The sequence below is a fragment of the Melospiza melodia genome, chromosome 4 (genome assembly GCF_035770615.1).
Source record: "Melospiza melodia melodia isolate bMelMel2 chromosome 4, bMelMel2.pri, whole genome shotgun sequence".
NCBI lineage: Eukaryota > Metazoa > Chordata > Aves > Passeriformes > Passerellidae > Melospiza > Melospiza melodia.
In genome coordinates, this window is record NC_086197.1 from 86,449,728 (window position 1) to 86,473,102 (window position 23,375).

Here is a 23,375-nt window from a genome sequence, read left to right on the forward strand (position 1 = left end):
ATTTTATCACCTTTCACTATAATTCATGAGTCCTGACAGCTCCAAAACATGTTTCAATCAACCAGTTCATAAAAATCCTTATTTTTCATTATTTTCTAAAATTAACATTGATTTGGTGAAATTTTTAAGTTGTTAGAAGACAGAAAAATGTTGCAATGGGTATATCGCATTGTGCAGTTATGACATGTTGAAAGCATTAAATATAGACAAGTTACAACACTCAGTAGTCTAGAGACCCTAAAAATTTAATAAGCTGTAGCTGCGGGCAAGAATCTAGCAGCTGCAGGGACAGTAGAAGGCGGAAGTTCTAATCTATTGGCAGCATGCATTTTGTTGGCAAAAGTAATGCATCTTCAAAACTGTTCTTTCTGATTCATTATTGAAAGATTTCACAAATTTTCATTAATGCATATATCTATTTTTTATATATATTTTGCCACAGTTGCAGTAGACAAAAAAAGTCATACTCCAAAAAATCTTATTTCAGTGATTAGGAAATATTAAGGAGCTGAATATTTATTCTTTAAAATTCTGAACATAGCCCTCTGTTCCCAAAAAACTTTTTTATGATCATTAGATTGATCTTCTTGAACAGTATCTCTTTCTCACAAATATTCAGTAGGCACAAGCTATGTTCCAGATATAGATATTGGAACAAGATGCTATTTAAAGAAAATCATCCGCTCTGTCTTATGGTAGTCATGTTTAACAGTCAATGCATAAACAAAAGTCACAAGACATTCTTTTAGCTATTTATTCAGGTCTACACTTCAACTTTATTCAGCAGTCCTGGATTAGTTTACATATACTGTGGTCCTAGAATACTTACAGCACATGGATTTACCTTTCTTACCACAGCAGTGATATTTGGGGTTGCAGACCAAAAAGTGGTGTTCTTCCTATTTCTGACCAACCTGGAATCTACTTTAGCTGAATCTGAAAGAGCCTTAGCCTTTATAACCAACCAGAGTTCTGAAAAAACCTGTGATATATCACTAGTTATACTATGATGTTGCGATGTCAGAATCTAGGTTGTGCACGGTGAATGAAGAATTCAGCTTATAAAGTTTTTTATAAAAATTTCATTACAAAAGTCACTCATTCCAGAAATACTTCACTCACATTAGGCTGATGCTGCAATAGATGAAGAGGCTTTCCTCATGCAATTAAAACCTCTCTAGAAGCACAGCTTTTTCTTGGTCAATTTATCTAAAACTCTGTCTTGGCTAGGGAACACCTGTTCTTAAAGATGCAAAGGAGAAAAAAAAAAAAAACAAACCCAATAAAACAAAAGGAGAAAGTCCCTTTTGAATATTTTGGGTTTTGTTGGTGGTTTTTTGTTTTTTTGTTTTATAATTCATTTTTATTTAGAGGAACAGTATCAGTACAATCTATTAATTGCATTGCAAATCACAGAGTCAAATTTCAAACACACTAGTTCACAACTGTTTATATTTTTCCCAGTGCTGGATCAAGTGGCATGCACTTTAAATTCGATGGGAAGCAAAGATAAGATTAAGTTGTCTATATGGAAATCTCTCAGTTCACAGATGAAATGCAATAACTTTAATAGCATACACTGCAATGTGACAGAGAGAATAAAAACTTCTTAAAAAGCCATAGAGTAGAAAATACTGTTTTTCAAATTTGTAGTGTGATGACCTCAGGCAACACCCATCCAGACTTTTTCTCACACTCTTCTCCACAGAACAGAGAGAAAATAGAAAGATGACAAGACTAATGGATGGACATAATGACAGTTTAATAGAAAAAACAAAGGCTGTGTGTGAAAGCTAAGGGAAAAAAATGAAATTACTTCAAAAAAGGAATTCATTCAGTACATCCCATCAGTAGGCAGATGTCCATCTGCACCCTGGAAAGCAGGGCCACATATTACAGCTACTTGGTAAGACAAATGCTATAATCAGTAACATGACCCTTTCCTGTCTCGTTTCCTGAGCATTTATTCCTAAGCACAGCATCATATGGTATGGAATATCCCATCGGTCAGTTTGGAACCCCTGCCCTGGCTTTGATGCTCCCAGCTGCCTACCTATCCTCAGCCTACTCACTGGGGCACTGGCAGAGGAAATGAAGAAGAGGAAAAGGAGAGAGAAAAACTTTACACTGTGCAGGTACTGTTCAGTAATAATCAAAAATCACTGGTGTGTTATCCACAGTGTTTCATACAGGAATTCATAGCACACAACACTATGGGCTGCTATGAAGTAATTTGACCCTATCCCAGTCAGACCTAGTATGAAATTCTGTTTTCCAAAAATGATCAATGTAGGCTGTGATTTGTAGGGAAATTTTGATTTGGACTTTTATTAGTTCCCATTATCGTTATTGCTACAGTTGCAAGAACAATTTGAGTTAGAACTAAAAAAAAAAAAAAAAAAAAATAGTTCTTATATTTGAGGGAAAAAGTCCTTCCTAAAGTAAAATCTTAAAAAGGCTTACAGCTGAGCAAACAAGTATGAGATAATCAAAATGTTCATAATTTCTTGGCATAAACTCATGCACTAATGAATGAATATATTGCATCTGGGATTTATATGGAACAAGTATCAACATTGTCTCTCATGCATTACTTTACGTTGTTAGGCTAACAGCTCATTAAAATTCATAACTGTATTTACAAATGAAGAACACACTTTTGATCTTCCAGCCCTTGCAAGCATTATCTACAAAAACAGCGGAAACACTGGACCTACAAGGAAATCCAAAATATGCAAAGGTTTTATCAGAAAACACAGACTTTATGTTTCCTACACCTGTCAAATCAGTAAGGTAAAATTACAACTATCTTCAAAATAAATGAAAATTCTCAATTTATGATTAATCTTATGCTATGAGGAAAATAAAGAAAAAAGATGGTAAAATGGTTTTTAGAGCTGGGATGAAGAAAACATAGTCAAAATGAGGTGGACTTGGTTTAAATATGAGATGAAATACTTCTAAGATATCAGTCTAACCCCAGTTTCATACTCACTGGCAAAAAATATCTTTTCAGAATACAAGTACATAATTTTAATATTTATATTTAATGGGGGTTTTTTTATTAAATTCATCATCAACAATAAAGAACTCCTTAACTATGAGTACTAGAATCAATCTATGCATAATTCCTATAGGGAAAATTCATCAAAACAGAAAAAAATCTACTTGCTTAGTTATAAAAATCAAAGTACTAACAGCATTTTAAATTGCAAAAATACAGAATAGATCTGCTGTAAGAGGTGTAATTATTATCCCTTTCACAGAGAGGGAGTGTTACATCACTCCTGAGCACATGAAGAGGTACATTGGAAGGGCAGTACCTTGCTCACTGGATAGAATATGTACAATCATCAGAACACAGGGTTTTTGCCCTTTCCTTCCAGGGTCCATTTCCAAATACTCCTGCTTTACCAGCACTGTTCAAAGAGCCGCCAAATTTGGAGTAAAAGTGGATCTCTGGTACCATATGCCCTAGAGATACAGTTTCTCTTCTGTATCTGTCTTTATGTTGATTGTTTATACTTTAGAACATAGGGATAAAAGATGCAATGGACTATCAGATATAAATTCTACAGTGCTAGAAAAATGAAAAAAAGTGATTTTTCTGGAATAAAATGCTATCTTTTTTTCAGATTCAATGGATCACAACAAATTAGAGAAAATTAGATGCAAATTACTTTAAATTTGATTAATGTAAAAAATTTTACTTTTTATATTGACTGCACATTTCAAAAAAATCAACTAAATTTGAAAACATCTGGGGAATGTTGTGGATGTAATTTGAGCAGTTCCTAACTCAGACAAAGAAATAATTCAGGAAAAGAACTAAGATAAAAAAAAATCATCACAAGTAGATAGGTACGTAATCAGAAAAGTATCTTTCAATTTGTATATGATATATAAACAGTGATTTCATGGTCAGAAAATAGAAGTTTACTCATTTGATCATTGGGAAGAAAAAGTTCCAGTACTAAGCCATGTACTAACATAATAATAATAATCCTTTTTTTTGTATATATCAGGTTTTGAACTGAGTACCTAATAAGAAAAAACCACTAATTAAAGCTCTGCAACAGCATCCAGTTTATCTATGATCATAGAGGAAAGGCTTAGTATCATGATATGATTTGACAGTATTGACCAAAATGATATTGACATCACTGGCTATGTTGAGTTATAAATTAAAGTTTTTTCTTATTCTTGTTCACAGTTATTGAGTGAAGACCCTTTAAATATCAAGGAGATTACATATCTACAGTTTCCTATTGCCAAAGATTTTTTTAAGCCTCCTCTCTCCTGTTCTTTGTTATAGCATCACTTCCATACCATCAGGAAATGGTGTTTTCAAGGCAGAATCAGAGGACAGAGTGTAAAAGTCACTTTGATCCAACTACCACCTAGGATTAGGTTTGCTGTTTTAGAAAGGTTGTTAGAGGTAGTTTTACCTTCACTCTCCTCACAATTTAATGGGACATTTTTGTGGCCATCAGCACTGCTCCATTTCACCCTTTGTTGTATGGTACTGATCTTCTGCTGGAAAATCAATATTGAAGGGACCATCCTGCATTTTACTCTCACAATGGAATGCTAGCAAAACCTATGAATGACAGTACTGAGGAATTATGTATTTCTCTTTCTGACAAATAGGGAGAGTAATATTCAGTCCTCTAAGAATTGGCAAAACTTCAGAAATGAATGAAATGTACCTTTTAAAAATTTCTAGATAATTGCCCATATGTGGTCTGTATTAATTTCAATTTTTTTTGTATTCAAATAACAGCTGTTATAAACTTCTTCGTAAAAAAAAAAACCCTATATCTGTGATTATCCATTGTGATGATAATGTAACAAAGCATGAGTGAAAAATGTGACAGTAAATCTTAAAATCATTATGCAAGACAAGTCCATATGAAACCAGCTTTCCTCTGCTCAGTATAACAAACAGTTTTTAAATAAATGAGTTAAATTTATGTGACTGTATCAGCTACCCAAATGCTATATGACTCATTGGGAAGTTGTCACAGTAAAAATTCTGCCTGCTTTTCTAGGAAATGGCAGGAAGTAGATCACTTTGTATTGTGAGGATTCATAATGCTTCTAGTTTCTTTATTGCAAAATATTTCCATGCTCTGGTTGTAATTTGTAGGAAAGATTCTGTAAAATTAACTTTATTGAGTATCAGTGCAAGTATTTGAAAGCAATTTTACAGTGGAGTTATTTTCATGTATGACTTGAAAAAGGTGATTATTTAGTTTCTCACAAGTAATTTTTTTTCTTTTGCCCAATATGGTGATACAACAAGGTATTTGTGAACTTCCTATGAACAGAATACTTGCAGATTTTAGGAAAATTAAACTCATACCATATGATTTCAGTAATGACTTGAACTGCAGCAGTAAGTGATAAATAAAGAATCGCAAATTAACGGACATAATTCAAAATTTGTTTTCATGAGTAATATTTAGAGTAGTTATTTGTGTCACATTTTTTTTCTTATATAAAGTTATAAAGATACATATTTCTTAAATAAATGATTATATCTAAAATAATTTACCCTTATCTCCTGAAGAAATTGTGTATACATAAGAGCATTACTAAGAACAGTCCTCCAGCTAATCTTGATTCATGGTGTAATTTTATGAATGGCTAGTAGAACTAAGAACATTTTATCTTTTCCTAAATGTCTTTTGAAGTTTATGGTCATTGAAAAATCCATGCAAATAAATTGGTGAGGTTAATGATATATTCAGGTTTCATAAAGAGTATGAAAGCATTATGGAGACTTAAATTCCTCTAGAAACAACAAGAGATGAGATGGAAGACTTTGCTAACACATCTCAGTTTTTTCTCATTCAGATAAACGTGTCCATATAAACAGAGAAGAATATTATAACATCAATTTATAGTTGCTCTAGTACTTTTTGTTAGAGGATGTTAGGCGCAAGGCTGGCTCCATCAGAACCATTTCAGGACTCTCTTCTCAGGGACCATTTCCTTAGGGACCCAGGGTTTGCCCAGGCTGAGGAACACAGTTGCCACTTTCCTGTTTCCAGGCAGAACCTGAGGTGAATTTCAGTACATATCCCAGAACCTGAAGTGAATTTCAGTACATATCCCAGAGACACACACAGACACACACGTGCAGGACAATGGCACAGGCTGTCACAGACAAGGCACTGCTTTCACCAGTACCTGCATACAGGACTCACAAAAATAAAAGTACAGACACCCAAAATCCCCTGTTCTTGGGCTGGCAGAGGCTGGATTTTACTGATACAGGCATACACATAAAACTCTCTGGATGCACAGGCATATTTGTGGCTCCCCTGAGTACACAACCCCTCTGTCTGGCACCTCTGCCTTCAGCCCAGCCCCCTTATTAATGGTTCTACTCACCAACTGATCCACCTTGCTGCTGGCTGCACACACAGCACTTGCACACTCGTCCCACAGGCACCCTATTCAATCCATGGATTGAATCCTCTTCCCACCTGGTATCTGTGGCCCAGCCTTAGTCTATCCTCTTGCTTGCTGGGTCAGTTTGAGGTTTTCTACCAAATGCCTACAGACAGCTCAAGCACTCAAGGTGAGATAAAGATGCTTGGAGCTCCAGCAGCCAATTCCCAGCACATGGGCTGTGTCCTGAGGACCTGCTACAGCTGCCAGCACTGAGATCCTCAATCACACCAGTGACCCCACTAACTGTTTTTTGGGATACACACCATTCCTACCCCTGTTGGAAGTTGACAACCTCCACTCCTCCAGTGGCTGGCTTCAAGACTTTACTCTCTCTCATAGCTGACCACAGGGCAGAGGCACCCACACTTTCTATCTGACTCCGGCCATTGGCACCAGCTTTTTCTCACACACAGAGTCCTCACAAGGAACTGGCACTTTGTCCTTGCAGCACACACAGGATAGAGAATGATGCTATGCAGAGGTTTAAGAAGAAGCTACAAGAAGGTAGGATAGACTGTGGTGGTCAGACACAGGACTCAGTCACACAACTGTACTGACCAATTCCCTTTTCCACACAACATGACTCTTGTAGGCTTTTCCATGTATTTCCCCCTTAGCTCCCTGACTTTCTCCTTTCATCACACAGTCCCACTTATACCCTCAAACAATCCCTCAGGTTTGCAAATTCCTCCTTTGCCTGCTTCTTGGTGATGGCCCATTCATTAATGCTACTACTGACCAGGTCAGTTTCTTTGCCTCCATACTGGCTGTTAGTTTTTAGCTTTGTATATTTTATCTATGGCTTCCTTCTTTGCATCAATATTCCATTTGACAATGTCCTTAATCAGATAATGTTATGGAAATAAACATTTCTGTATTCTATTTACTCTTACCAGCTTGGGTTTCTGGCAATGTTTAGTATTGTCTGGTCACAGATTTGTGTTTCTCTATGATCTTTCTGATTGAATATCCAAGTTGTCATTACTGGCAACTATACACTGTATTTGAGCATGAGCTTTTTGCTTTTTTTTCCTGGCTCTGTATTTTGTCTGTGAAGGTCTCTGGAGGATGTGGCGCTAGATTCCCAAGCGGAAAAATTCACACCTTAAGAAATGGAGACAGGAGTTTCATGAATTAATGAATAATATATTTTTATTAAAATAATAATATATACAGGAGGTGTGTTTTCAGGAGGTGGTGATAAAGCAAATAAAATTCCTAAATTTTCCCCTTATTATTTGATTAATCTTTCTGTGTGAATTTTATCTCACTATTTTCTCATGTTAAAATTAATTAATTCATTGAAATATTCTCAGTTAAGTTTTTAATAAGGGTCTCAAAAACTCACAGAGAAGTAGGCATGGGGAAAAGGAGTCTTCTCTTTTTGCAACTTAGAAATTCTTCAGGTAATAAAAAGTATAAGTCCAATATCTGTTGTTTCAAGAAAATAAAAATAAAGGTAGTCTGAAATATTCCGACTTTATACCCCTAGGAATTTGAGAAAAAAACTAAGAAAAAAAGGTAACCTCTTGTCAGGATATTTAAACTCAAGGAATGATTCCCTTCTGCTGCTATAATACTGCATTGGTTGAAAAAAAATTGTTATTTTTAAGGTTAGCATTCTAGATTAAGGAGGCCTTTATTGCAAATCTTAGATGAACACAAAGAACAGTCATATGTGCATATTTCTACAGAAAAGGTTCACTGAGAACCCATAAAGTACATGCATCCAAATGGAAAAAAATACTCTCTGCTTCCATCTCCTGGTGGAGAGACACACAGAGAGTTTCATTTGCATAAAATTTTTATTCATAATTCCTTCAGTGACACATGGGAGTGATCATCACTATACACAAACTCATAATTAGTTGAGAATTGGAATTGCATGGAGAGAGGTGACAAGGGATTTCTTTCATGTAGCTAAAGGAACATCTGTGAGGCAAGGACTCACAGATGTTGAAGCATCCTGCAAGTTATTAGTTGTCAGGCCCTGCAGACGATGTGCTATTGAGAGGTGAAATATAGGTGTTTCTTAAATGAATCTACAGAGAGCAGAAGAAGAGCTAAGTGAAATCCAGTGATAATTTTCCTGACATTTTTTAGCAGCATAGCAAAATCACATTTCAGTGTTTCAAGACTTCTTATCCATTAATAGCAAAGGAAGCATGGAGCTTAGTTGATCAGAAAAGGTGTTGTTTGGCTCTTTTGGTTTGTTTATTAATTTTTAATCTCATAGATATTCCATCCTAATCAAAAACTTGTCATAGTGACTTTTCTGAGAATAATTCATTTTGATTGAGAAAATTAGTAATTTAGAAAATTTTAAAAGCTTCTCTTGCTACAAATTTTGGTATAGTATTAACTTGTGTTTGACAGTCAGCACTCTATGAATCACAGACTGCATCTGTATTATGAAGTTATTTCACTGCTTTATTCCAGTGCTCTAGTCTCCTTATCATACCTGCAGGGATGTGTATTCCCATATCTACCCAACAGACAATGTAGGTAATTTAGTTTCTCCAGCTTTAAAGCATCTTCCAAAACAAAGCTACTTTTCTCCACTCAGGCCATCCTTCACAACAGCACATTGCATACTTTCATGCTACTTTTGACAATGTACCTGTCAGAGTTTCAGCACAGTGTAAGAAAACAATCTGGAGAGTTGCAGAAGCTTTCTCATTAGTCATTTTTTTGTCCCAGGTATCAGCACACAAATGCTGGTAGGGTTCAAGTACCTGTGGGGACCTTGTGTTGTTTCAAAATCTTGCTGTTGGGAGGATTCCCAACAGTATTACAAGGAGGTCACTTGCCATATCTGCCATATGGTCAACACTTTGCAGATGGTTACCGTCACTCTCAAATTCTTGTTATGAGCACAGGGGAACACAGACTGTATGCAGAGCCAAGTCTTTATTGTTCATGCACTTAATGTTTTACAGTGTAAATAAAATACAACAAGCAGTTCTTGTAAGTCCAGTTAAATTAATTTTAACACTGATAGTCAAAATTATGTAACCCGTATAGAGAATTATCCATGATAATGCATTAAAAATTGTTTTTATCCAATAATATTTAGATCTTTGCTACTGTTTCCTGCATTTTGTTCTGACTCTCACAATGTTCCTCTAGTCTTAAGTTTAATGGTGCGAGCTGGTCTTCCTCAAAAAGACTTCACAAAGTGTGTGGGTGAGTTATGGCAAATCACTTACTTCTTCCTCTAGGAAGATTTCTATGTTCATAGTGGAGTACTTTTTCCTACACATAGTTGAATCTGATTTTAAGTTAGTTTTGAATATTAAGACAATCTGCTCCATTGCTCCTTCTTCATTGCTAAAAGTTCCAAAGTCACTTGTTGTTCCAGTACCATCCCAAAGTATAGCCTCGTATGAGTAATCTCTGTTGTAGGGGATCAAGAATGACTCACCAGAGAGTGGTGGTTCATTTGGATGGGCTCCAAGTTCAACACCTCTGCAATAATAGGTGCTAAACAGTAACTACCAACTAGAAAGTATAGGAGGAATTCCCTATGTGGAATTTGCCTGTTTCGTCATGGAATTGTACAAGACACAAGCATGGTGTAAGCTAGGGAGGCTAAATGCAAAAGGATTTAAAACTAATTTTTTATTTAAGTATCTGTTGATGTGCACTACAAGCTAGATATGCCCATGTGCAAATCTGTAAATCAGCCCCCATCTGTGACAGAAAAAACTGAGCTCAGTCCCTGGGACATGCAAAAATGACCTCACAGATGTGGTCCATAAGTACTCAAAACCAGCTGGACTGAACCCCTGAGTGCCCAGGTAGGTTGCTACTTTGATATTCTCCATTCTCCAGTCATTGAAAATGGAACCTCATGTAATTTATTTTGTAAAGTCTCTGAACAACTAAAAAGAATCAAAACATTAAAATATGAATTAATAACATTGTTAGACAGAAAAGACCATCTACATTTGAAAAAAAAATAGAATTCAGGCCTTGTTAATCTTCAAAATCTTCCTAGTCAAAAGCAAAGCAAATAATGGCAAGAAATAGGCATTCTCCTTAGCACTTTAGCATTAGGCTTTCCTTTTATAGTTATACATTTATTAGAATTTGTTTTGGAATTCAAAAATATCTCCAAAGAAAAATTAGTTTTAAAATCCTCAGATAATCATAGATTAGTTTAGCAGTGTCTGAATTTGAAAGACAATTATATGTCAAGAACAGTAAAATAGAAACAGAAGAACCTTAATAAACTATAAAAAATTAGAACCAAAGTCTAGAATGGACAATATAATACATATTGAATGCATAACAGTAGCACATATTTCTTTTGATATGAGTAAAAACTGAAATGTTTTGTTTCTTTTTAAAATTTATTTATTTTTTGAACTCAGGTAGCATATCAATAGACATCTTGATAATAAATCTTTCTGATAGGAAGTCACCACCTTTTGACATCCCTTTAGATAGGGTTACAACACTTTGGCAACAACAGGAAAAGTCAGATCCAAGCATCTGTAGATGCTCCAGATGGTTTTCAGCTAATGGTGGTGTGAGGAACTGACTTCCAAGCATAGCCCCTGCAGTTCTTTCACTCTGCAGTCATAAAAGTGTCCTGACAACAGCAGGCAGCTCCCACCATGCTGTGCATTAAGAGAGCAACCACAGAAGGTGCCCTAAATATTCATAGTGTCGAGAGCAGCACTCGGGGTACGAAGTAACTCATATTACTTCATATTACTCCATCATAATGAAGTAATAATGGCTCTGAAAGACACTTTAAGAAAATGAATCTGAAGAACTTGTGATGCCCATAAATGTAAACAGAAAGATATATACTAATAGTTTAAGATAACCTAGGGACTTTGGTGTAAAATATATGCTTTCTTGTCTTTGGAAAACTCTGTGGAAGAGTGCTCATTATTACTACCAAGAGTAAATGCAGGACACCCAAAGAGGCCATCTGTTGAGATGCAGAAAAACCCCATTTTTGGCATAAAAATGCCCCTTCCAAGTTCTTCCCACAATGACAACATTACGTCCAACTCAAAAATGCCCACTTAACTTTCAGGGGTATAACTTTGCAAATTAGGGAGACTTTTCATACAGTTTAAAGGAATTTTATGAGGATTGATGATGACTCCAGAAAGTAGTAGAGCTGAACACATATATGGTTGATGTTTCTAAATAATTATCTTTTTAAAATAAAACAGGGGATCCTTTTAAGCTTATATAACTATTTTTAATTTTTATAAATTAAAAACAAAACTTAGATGTCATTATGCAAATTACAGGAGTTAAAATTAACTAAGCATCTGCCCACTTTGCAGTATGGTTTTGATTAAGGAAAGATTGCACTGAGGAGAGTGTCTATGCTGCAGATACAAACGTCTGAGGCAAGTTTATGTACAGAAAACATGGAACATTCTAGTCAGTCTAACCACATAGACAAAGTGTTCTGGGTGGCTTAGTTTACCCAGCCAACCAGTCAATGCTGCAGTGGTTAACATGCCTCTAGTATTCAAATTAGAACATAAAATCTTTTTCTGCATTCGTAAACTGCATTGCAATCTGCAGAAGACATATAACCTGAGAAGAAATGGCCACTATAGATGCTAAAAGGAGTTTTTCACAGTTTTTAAAACGGTCTTAGCTACTTTTTAGACCAAGTTTTTCCCATTTAATAACAGAAGTGATGAGAGAAGTGTGGGTTTCTTTGCAGACATGAGTAGGAAGGATGCAGTAGCAGGTGTATACCATAAACCATCAGTTGGCAGGGAGGAATCTTTTTGCTGTTCTTGCACACCTCTTCCTACTCCTATTTTGTTGTTTGACTCATACCCATTGTCACAAGAACACATGGTACAAAAATAAGGTTTTGTTCATATGATATTTCCCATGTAAGGGATTTTTTTTGTCTATATCACCCCGTAGATTTTTTATCACCTCCAGAAATCAGTATAAAAACTGCTTTTTAACAGCCATTGTAAGTGAATGATTGTGAATCACAAAAGACAACTCAACTATCTATGGTTTTTGGCATAAGGACTCTTCTTAATCATCTCTTCTTCAAATCCATTTGGATAATGATAATATGTATGACAATAAAATTAAGATACCTTCCTTTACTTCAGCCCATTATTATTTGCTTTAATATGGCTAAAAAAAGTTAAGAACTGAGCTCTGCATTACAGCTAGTTATATAAAGGTTTTCAGAAGCAAGGTAATATAGCACCTTTAATACATTTTAAAATTGGTTCTTTCTTCCCCTAGATTTTACAGTCTTTTACTCACAACAGGATTACAGTTATAATCACTGAAACATTTTATTCCTTCTTAGTTTTGTATTTACATTCCTTGATAGCCCAGCTTTAACAGTCACACAGATCGCCTTAATATAAATTTTAAAAACCCCATAGTCACAGAAAATTTACTGTCTTCTCTTTATCATTCCACTTACTTTTGTTATCAAAAAACGTTTTTACATCAACAATTGTATGTTAAGCCACCATGACTGGGGAATTAAAAATTAATCACTACAAAGTTCTGCAACTGTGCATTTTAAATGGAATTTAATGGACCTCTGTGATCAAGCTTTCTTTTTCTGCCACGGGATGTGAACTTAAAATAAATATGTAATAACTTATTCTTATATTGAACTTTAAAGTTGTGCCAAAGAGATTGATACAAACCAAAAAACTGTCAATTTTTGTTGGTACTATAAAAATATTAACAGACTTTTAAAAAAGTGTTTGGTGTCAGAAGGAAACTTTTATGGTTAATTGACTTTTCATTAAAAAATGAAAGTTTATAAATGTCTTAGATTTTTTTTCTGATTAGTGGTAATTTTCTCTAAAAATATTTCTTAGCAACCATGAAGGTGATTTTTTTCCCCAAAAATATTTTACTATGCAACATACAGGAAACAAAAAGAAGAAAAGAAAAAGCTTTCAATATATTGAATTTATAACTACGCATGGTTTTGTTGGTTATACATTTTACATGTAAATAAGGATAAAGTTCATTGTCCAGAAAGTGTCATTTTTGCCATTCCGAGTAAGAAGCTGTGGGAAGGTTGTGGCAGACAGAGGGGATCACTGCCCAACAAAATAAAACCCCTTGGGCTGAAACGGGGGAGGCTGCAGGGCCACACTCACGCTCAGCTTGGAGCAGTCAGAGGGCACCAGCCCGTGGGGAGGTGACACACACAGATCAAACCAAACAGATCCCAGTAATGAGGAGTAGGTGATCCCCACCATGAATATTATATTTGTGCCCCAGGAAAGGACTTTTCTTTTATATCTTCTTGCTAATCTCAAAGATTTTCTGCAGATAAAATACAATGCTTATAGTATATTTCCATTTTAAAATATGTTTCTCTGAATATTATATTATGTTGATGCCTTGTTTATATTATCCTTGGTACTACTAAGGCAACATTTGCTCAGCTTCAGTTGAAAGAAAATTCTCCCAGCCTTGAAAAATAATCCTGGAATTCAAGAGTTAATTTATATCTTTTCATGTCTAATGTTAAAGTGAAGAATGAGGTCACAATTTGTCATTGAAATTAAAACTTATTTAGTGGTTTTGATGATGAAGTACAAGCCTCACTAGAATTTAACTTACTCCTTCAGATTTCTATCAGGTCTTGAAAGATAATGTAGACTTTTTTTTCCCCTAAGAAATAAGCAGCTATGACTGCAAAATACACGTATGATTATGCATATCCTTTCAGTGAGAAATCAAACCATACGAGTATTTGTTTTGTTAAACAATTCACATAGTAACAAGGTCTGTTTGTCTCTACTCATCATTCCCAAATATTACAATTAATTCTCTTAAATGGTACTCAAAAAAATATGAAATTAATTCTCAATCAGGGTTAAAGCAATTCATTAAATAAAGTGACTCTCCCTTGAATAATATAACACTACTATTTGGACAACTGATTAATTGAGATGATTTTGCTTTTACCTGGCTGCTTCAATTAGGTGAATGGCACTGTATCGTAACTTAATAGAAATTGTTCAAAAACAATGAAGGAATCTAATGTATTAATTTTATTTGCATAATGTTATCAGTGGAATAACCTAACAGATATGGCAAAAATCTGAAGAAAACAGGTCCATTGCAATTATGTAAATTATCCCATTGTGCAAATGGCCTTTACTTGTTTGACAATTTGAGAAAGGAAGAGAATAAATTAAAATGAAAATCAATTTCTAGCTCCTTGATCACAGTTTGATGGTCATTTATACTTAAATTTGCTGTAAGCAATTTATTTTAAGAGTACAGAGGACATGAATAATTTCTGTTTTCTGGAAGTGAAGATTTTATACTATTTTCTTTTATACAAATGAAGTTATAATTATATCTTGAAAGAGGGATTTAAATTATAACAGTTTGCCAAGATTCAGAGGTCTGAATCTCAATTCTACCTTTTGCATACATTAGGAGAACTACTCTTTGGCTCTAACTCTTGAATTCACTTTACAAATGAATTCACTTGTGATCATACATAACAGAAAAAGAACCCTACCAGCCCTTTTTGAAATAGTGAAACCCTAAAGCTTTCAAAGTCTGCATTTTAGTCCCCAGCTAAATATGCAAAATGCTGACTACCTTTTGTTTCAATGGCAGCTGTTAGAATCAATTCAGGAAGATGCATGCTCAGAGCAATTCAGTGAACCATGGAAAAATTTATTCCTGGTTTTAATAGGCACTGGGTTCAGTTTCTCATGGAGCATTTCACAGATTTATTTTGAACATGCATAGTTAAATGATGAACAGAACAGAGAATTCAGTAATATTCCTTTCTTATTTAAATTCTGTGCTTCTCATTATGGTTAACTTTTTGTTGCCTTTCTTTTTTAAACAGAGTGAAAATATTATTTTTAAATTTTCTAACTATATGACAATTGATTAAATGATATTTGATTAATGCCATATACAATTAATTTCTATTATGCTTGTCACTGATTGCGTTGGAGAAATATCAATCATTGTAATGTATCACAACAGAAAAGGGCTGATTCACTTTTTGTTGATAGTTTAAAAGTATATCATTTTTTTTCACTCTGTTCTCCAAAGATGTGCCCTGCATTATGAAATACGTTATTTTGCAACTCAGCCTACTATAGATGTTGTGTGATGACAACATTATGCCTAATAGCCCCATTGGGGGCCCAAATTAGGCAGCATTAGACACAATATCATTGGGGTGAGTGCAGAGGAGGGTCACAAAGATGGTCAGAGGGCTGGAGCACCTCTCCTATGAGGACAGGTTAGAGTTGGCATTGTTCTACTGAGAAGAGAAGGCTCTGAGGAGCCTTTAGAGTACCTTCCAGCAGCTGAAGGGAGCCTACAAGAAAAATGGAGAGGGACATTTAACAAGGGCATGTAGTGATAGGACAAGGGGTAACTGCTACAAACTGAAAGACAGTGCCCTTAGTAACAGGTTTTGACTTTTTGTCAGCCCCGAATTGCCCAGGAAATTGGACTAGCTGATTATTGTAGGTCCCTTCACATACATGGAAGTGTGGTTATCTGTAGTAGTTTTTCTCTTCAAATACATCTAAGATAACAGCAGAAGGGAAATTTGTACATGATGCAGTATGGGGAAGTACTAGTGTGCCTGAAGGAACATCCTCAGCAGGGTTGGGACTTGACAGAGCTTTCTAGTTCAGCTCATGTTTATATCAGAGCAGGACCATTTCTGGGTAACATGAGGCAGGCAGCTTAATTATATATATATATACACATTCTTAACATTTTTTACATTACCATATAATAATATTTGTGCTTCATTGTTCACATTTACTTCTTTCCTACTTAAAAATTGCATTTTTTAGAGTCAAATGGCTACTAAGATAAGAGACCAATTTCTAATTTTCTCATTGTATAGACTTAATGATCTTGAACACAAAGCTTTTATGGAAATGGCATTACAAAATAGTTGTTGATATTCCAGCAGGTGTAGTATTAAAATAAAATTAAATTTCAGCTTTTCCTTATTAACTTTAACAAAATTTGTTTAGACCCATTTATATATTAAGCATTCAGCTTCAACACCACACTATATTTCTAAATGTTTATAAAAGTAAAAACATATGTTAAAATCTTCTCAAGACTTTAAGCCAAAATGTTAAACTTTTTAAAGGCATCTCCCCAAAAGGAGGACAGAATGTTACCAAACTATAGAAACTCTAAAATTAATAATGACTAAAAAATGAGAAATTGAAATTGTTCTAAAAACCCTCCTAAATTTAATAATGATTAAAAAATTAGAAACTGAAATTGCTAGTGTAAAAGCTCCTCAAAAACATCCTGCGGTAACGAATATGATGTGTTTAGTCAACTTCTAGGCAAAATTAAGGGAGCATATTTAAATTGTGTTAAAAAAGAAGGGAAATTCATGTGCTTATGTTTAGCATTAGAGTTTCAAAACAATCTGTAAAATTCAAGGTATTTAACAATTAATTTTGTTACATATGCAGCTTTCAAAGTGTTTAGCACTTTTAAGTAGGTCAGTTCTTTCTTTATTCCAGAGATGTAAGCAAAGGCTAAGAGGCGTGCTTATGAAAGCATTTGCTATACTCCTTTCTTGTTAAAGCTGGGTTGCCAGAGCATTTTTCCATTTGTCAATTTTCCACTTCCATTTGTACCTCAAAACATACAAACAGCAAATCTGATATCAGTACTTGACAACAGCAATTAAGGTATGGCCATTTTATTTGCACAGTCTCTTAAAAAAAAAGATTCAAGTCCTGCTCTAAGGCACTAAATCTGCTAATACACACACACCAACAGTAATTGGATATATTATTATAAACAGTATGCTAAACCCCTTGTATATTACTTTTAAACTTTGATTGATGGTCTCTGTTTTACTCAAGCCCTTGTATATATATCTTTTGAGAACTGTACTACACCTACATAGAATTAAATACTCCTCATTCATAATGGACTCTTAATACCTTACAATATTTTTAGAAGACAGATTTAATTTTTAATAAATGCATATTATTCTTAAGCATTACTTTCTTCAAATCAGAGCTTAAATTATTAGATTATCTGATTAGCAATCAGAAAGAAATTAGTCACAAAAGAACAATGTTATACTAATTTTTATTTTTGGTTTCTTACTATATATTCATTTATTTAAAATTTTCATATAAAATGAATTTAGAATAACAGTATTAAACAGAGCAGGTTTGATAATGGAAAAATAAGTTATTATAAATATATTTAAATATGGATATTGTTTTGTTTGGTGCTTTTTCTGAGGTTTGGGGGTTTTTTTTGTTTTTTTGGTTTGGTTTGGAATATTTTGGGAGGTGTTGTTTGTTTGTTTGGGGTGGTTTTGTAAACACTGATTTATTTTTCTGATATTCTAAGTGGATATACTGAATCTGAGTGGAATGGAGACAATTTTTTTCATAGCAAGCCATATGATGCTATATTTTAATTTAGATTTGTTACCAAAGCAGTGCTGATAACACACCAGTGCTTTAGCTATTGGTAGATCAGCGCTTGTTTCCCTGTTTCTTACTCTGCCTCCATTAGTAAGTAGGCTGGGGATGCACCAAAAGGAGAGACAGCCATGAAATTTTACCCCATGAAAGTTACCAAAGAGATATGTCATGGTATGGGTCATCAAGCTCAGGGGTGAGAAGGAAAAGCAGGTGGGGTTTGGGTAGGTGTTTATTGCTCAGAAACTCTCTGGGCATTTATCTACTTGTGGGAGGCATTGAATGACTGCCTCTGCAGCTGCTTTTGTGGATGTTTCACCTAGTTGTCTCCTCTCCCTTTCTTTTTTTTTTTTAACTCTTTGAACTATCTTATCCCAGAAATTTTCTTGTTTTTGCACTTCCTGATGCAGGAGTTGCTGTGGTCATGCAGACAGGTGGGTTACTCAAAACTGTAAATGGGCTTCTAAATAAGAGTGTAAAAATTTGGATATGTTCAGTACTGCTCATAACTATTTAAGAGCAAAATAAAAAATACTCAGTGAAAGTAAATTAATTTCCATCCTCATATATTCATTAAGAATATAATATTCAAACTTGAAGAAAGTTAGGAAGCTCTCAAAGCAAGAATAAAGATGCTGTTTTCAAGCGGAAAGACAGCTTCAGAGATTTAACTGAGAAATATGAACTTGAAAAATTCTAATTATGTTTGAAACTATAAAATGTGAAATAGTGACAATAATATTAAAATTTTTAGTTAAAACATATGAGTCCATGAAACAAAAACCTCCATACTAATGCATCAAGTGTCCCATGAGATGATTTTTACAGCTTTTCTCCCTTCTGAAGATAAAATCAAGTTAAGCCAAATTTCAATGATTTTATTGTAAAGATTCCATTCTCTTCTCTCACTCCCAAAAGCAAGGTTAAAAAGCAAGAAATAAGACAAAAATTGCAGAAGGCATATACTATCTACTTTGTTTCCATTTCAATCCACTAGAGTTATTAATCTTAGCACAAAAGCCATTGAAATAGAAATTTATAATTTTTATTTAAGTAGTCTGTTCTCAATTTTAAAAAGTATTCTTGGGAATTATATTAATTATTAACCTTTGGTCAGGTTCATTTTTATATTTTATCTGCCTGTGTAAGAGGAAATGTTATCAGGTTCCACTGTAGCTGAAACCATACTGACATTGTGTGTTACAAATTAAAGCTTAATATTGTTGGCTGCTGAAAACTGATGAGGAAAGTGTGGGATCAACGCTTTAAAGTGTTCCTAATTTCAAGGGAACCAGGAAACTGAATGCAGCTATACCCTCTTCTAGCTTTGAGATTACATTAGGCCGTTCAGATGAGAGTTAAATCCCTGCCAGAATTTGGAGCAACCTCTTGTTCATGCCTCAGGCTGGTTTCTATCCTCTTCATTTATCCTAGTGTGGCTTGCTTTCTATGCCACTTTATTTCTTTGATACTTCCTACACTGTTATTTGGAAACTCTTTCTTGAAGCACTGTGCAATTCATTACTTTTATATAACTATCTATTCCCATTTCTCTTTATATTTTTATAAACATTCCCCCTGTGATTCTTCAAAAAATCCTGCTGCTACCGCATCCCTGTTGAAGTACCAATGATAGCCCAAAAATGTCTGTATCGAGGAAAGACAAAAACGCACAAAATAACCCAACTTACTGCTCTATCTCCCCACAGGATTAAAATAATGTATTCAGAATTCCTTGATAATATTATTGACATAATCAGTTTATAACTGTACTTTTTTACGTATCTTCCAGTAAAAAAAATTAGTGTTCTCTTCCTTTCCCTCCAATTCTGTTTCTTTCCAAACACAAATGCACTTTAAGTACTCCTTGAAATTTATCTTCAAAACATGACAGATTTGTGTCATGGTGGGAATAAATTCTACAAGGAGAATGGTTTGACCTGAATTATCTGAAAACAAATCAACCACAATCCTGTCTTGATATGGCCTTTACTGCAAAGTGGCAAAGGAGAGGAGAGGAGAGGAGAGGAGAGGAGAGGAGAGGAGAGGAGAGGAGAGGAGAGGAGAGGAGAGGAGAGGAGAGGAGAGGAGAGGAGAGGAGAGGAGAGGAGAGGAGAGGAGAGGAGAGGAGAGGAGAGGAGAGGAGAGGAGAGGAGAGGAGAGGAGAGGAGAGGAGAGGAGAGGAGAGGAGAGGAGAGGAGAGGAGAGGAGAGGAGAGGAGAGGAGAGGGCACATATGTTTATTCTAACCAAGCAGGACCAGGAGAAGGGCTCAAACAGTGTTAAGGAAAATCCTTGAAGAGTGTCAGCAGGTTCCCTGGCCTAAATTTGGCCCTCAGTAACTTCTGCTTTTTCAAGTAGTTCTCAAGGATTAGTGGTTACAAGAAAAGACGAGTATTTTTTTCCTTCAGGCCCTTTGAGTTAATCAGCTAGTCATCAGAGAAACACAGCTGAGCCATAGCTGCACTTTCCTTATAAATTTGTCTTCACTTGCTGGAGTGCTTAGATAGAGAAAACAAGTCATGGCCTGCAATATGCAAATATATATTTCCATACCATGTTTTGATTCAAGGTTTTCTCCATATTGTAAAGAAAAAACATAAAAAATTATTTTCTTGTACTAAATGGAATAGAGAGCTATAGACACATATTAGTTTTGCTTCACTATTTTTAATTCCTAGAAGTTTTAATGAACAAATAACAGTTTACACCATCAGTGGGACACATTAAACCAAAACTACAGCAATTGTCCTGGACTCTGCATTACGTTGTTCTGAATCATCCCAAACCAGAGAGATTATTTGGCTTTTGTAATAAATTGCAAAAAATGAAACTAGTTGGTTTTAGAGAAACCTTTCACGAACTCTACTTTTTCCTGCTTATCTCACTATCCTCCATCCCAAAATGATTTGGCAAAAAATTAATCTCACCTTCACCTTGTGAGGTACAGCTTACACTTGATAAGATTACTGAACACTTTCACACCTTGTTCTGGGGTGATTATCCTCCATATACTCTTCCCCAGTTATAAATGCATATGACAATTCTATGTTAGTAATGAAATTTAACCATAATTCTTCTCTGTGTGTGGTCTTTTTTTTTCCTCCTCAGAGACCACCAGAGGATTATCAGGTGATTCATAGTGTGCTACACAGACTATCCATTTCTTGCTTTCAGGATAATACTATATTTCTAGTTAAATGAGATGACTTTTTTCCTGCAGTCCACTAAAACTAATCAAAGTGATATCTATTTAAACAATAGCAGCAAAGCGTAACTTGATCAGATTGTAAGACTGAGAAGGTTTTTTTTTTATTTTTTTTTCTCTCTTTGTGGAAATTTGGAATAACTGAGCAGTTAAAATTCATGACCTACACTTTTGTGTCATTATTATTGCATTAGCATGAAATTATGGTTCTAGTTAGTCATAATTATACTCATAATTATTCAATTTATCACTATAGGTCCTCCTGGAAATTTTATTGGAAGAGTTATTAACATTAATAAATTGTTTTTCTTCATATCCATATTATTAATTCACCTCATGTGTGATATGAACTATCAGCCATAAAATTATTGCAAACTCTCTTCTCCGTGGAGCTGATTTAATGATGGAGAGTGGGATAACCTTTAGGTACTTTTCTGGTACAGATGTTTGTCTTCACTGAAGATAAACAGAGGGAGATATGTGGGCATTGAAATATTCAGAACCCAAAAATCCCAAGACTTTTGACAGAAGTACTTCTGGTTTTCTATAATTTGTGACAAAAAAAAGAAAAAGAAAAAAAAAAAAAAGAAGAAAGACAACAAGAAAATCCTGATATTCATATGTCAATATTTCTAAGAAAAAGTCCGTCAGTTTCACCTGACATATTTTCCAGTCAAAGACACAGAAATGCTTGTCAGAGCCAAGAACAGCTGACAGCATCTGAGATCCAGGTACTCACTACAGCATTTGACTCTTGCTTTGCAAGTACATTTTTCTGATGCTTTTAACTTGAATACATGGATGGGTCTTTACAGAATCACAGAGAAGTTTCCTGCTGAACTGTATCCAGAACTGATATACCACAGCTATGTCAGTGTAATTGTTAAGATACAACACTGATTTGCAGAACTGAAATGAACACAGCACTATTGCATCTACTTACTCATTTTTTCAGTCATATTCTATTGCATATTGTTGTATAATTACTTACATGTGTTTATGTGAGAGATAGATAGATAGATAGATAGATAGATAGATAGATAGATAGATAGATAGATAGATAGATAGATAGATAGATAGATAGACAGATACACAGATACCCTGGCTAATTTCTTCCCCATCTACTGTCTTTCTGACAATCTTACCTATAGATGGGAGGGTCATCATTGTCCACTGACCCTAATATGTGACACTAATAAAGCAAGAGATCAAATCCTTTTTCACTCACTGAAATTAATGTCCAGTTATTAGATCATATGCTATTTTTTTAAAATGTTGATTCATCTCAACATTTAGAATTATTTTAGAAGAAATCCTTTCTGAGAAGAAAAAAAACTAGCTGTAGAAAAAATGTAGGTTTTTAAATCTATATGACAGAGAGCAGAGGAACAGTCATTTTTTGCCTTGTCCTGTGATTCTTTTAAAACCATTATCAATGACCACATTACATAAAAATCATTTTATTAACAGTCAATTCCGAGTTCTTTCTAATATAAGAGGGGAAAATATTGTAATTGGTGTATAATCTGTCATTTAATAATGAAATTGTTTATTTATGTAATATATTGACGTTGAAGTTGGGGCTTTTGGGTTTGGAGCACTTTTGGCAGTTCCTTCTCTTCTTTTTGTTTTTTTTTTTTTCTGTAAATATTAAATTATAATTTCTGTTTTATCCATACTTAAACTAGGAATATAACTGGTCTGTAATTCTTTTCTTCAATATAAAGGTATAGAAGGAGAAAGAAAACATTCAAAACCTAAAGGCTTTTAAGATGCAAAAAGGTGGTTTCAAATAGCAGCAATAATAATAATGTGCCGCCGTTTTTCTTTAATGAATTTTCCTGACTTGTAAAGAATTTATTAATTAATAAATGAGTTATATAATAGTTTTATTAATAGTTTTTATGTAATAATGCCTCATTGTAGAGACTGGCATGGAACAATAATGTAGATATTGCCTGCCGTGTATTCCCACATTGCATGCTATCTGGCTTATGTAGCAAGTAAATTATTCAGAAACTTACAATTAAGCTTAAATTATTGCAAATCAAAGGATATAATCATATTCAGTGATCATATTCAGTAATCATTGACAACATAAAAGAAGCAAGGAAGATTACTTCCTGTCTAGCTATACAGGAAAATGAAAAAATTAATACAAACTGATTATATTATATACACATTAAAACTAAGATAACAATGAGATAATAATATAACTGAACATTTTAAAAATCTTGTTATTTCAAGTCCTCC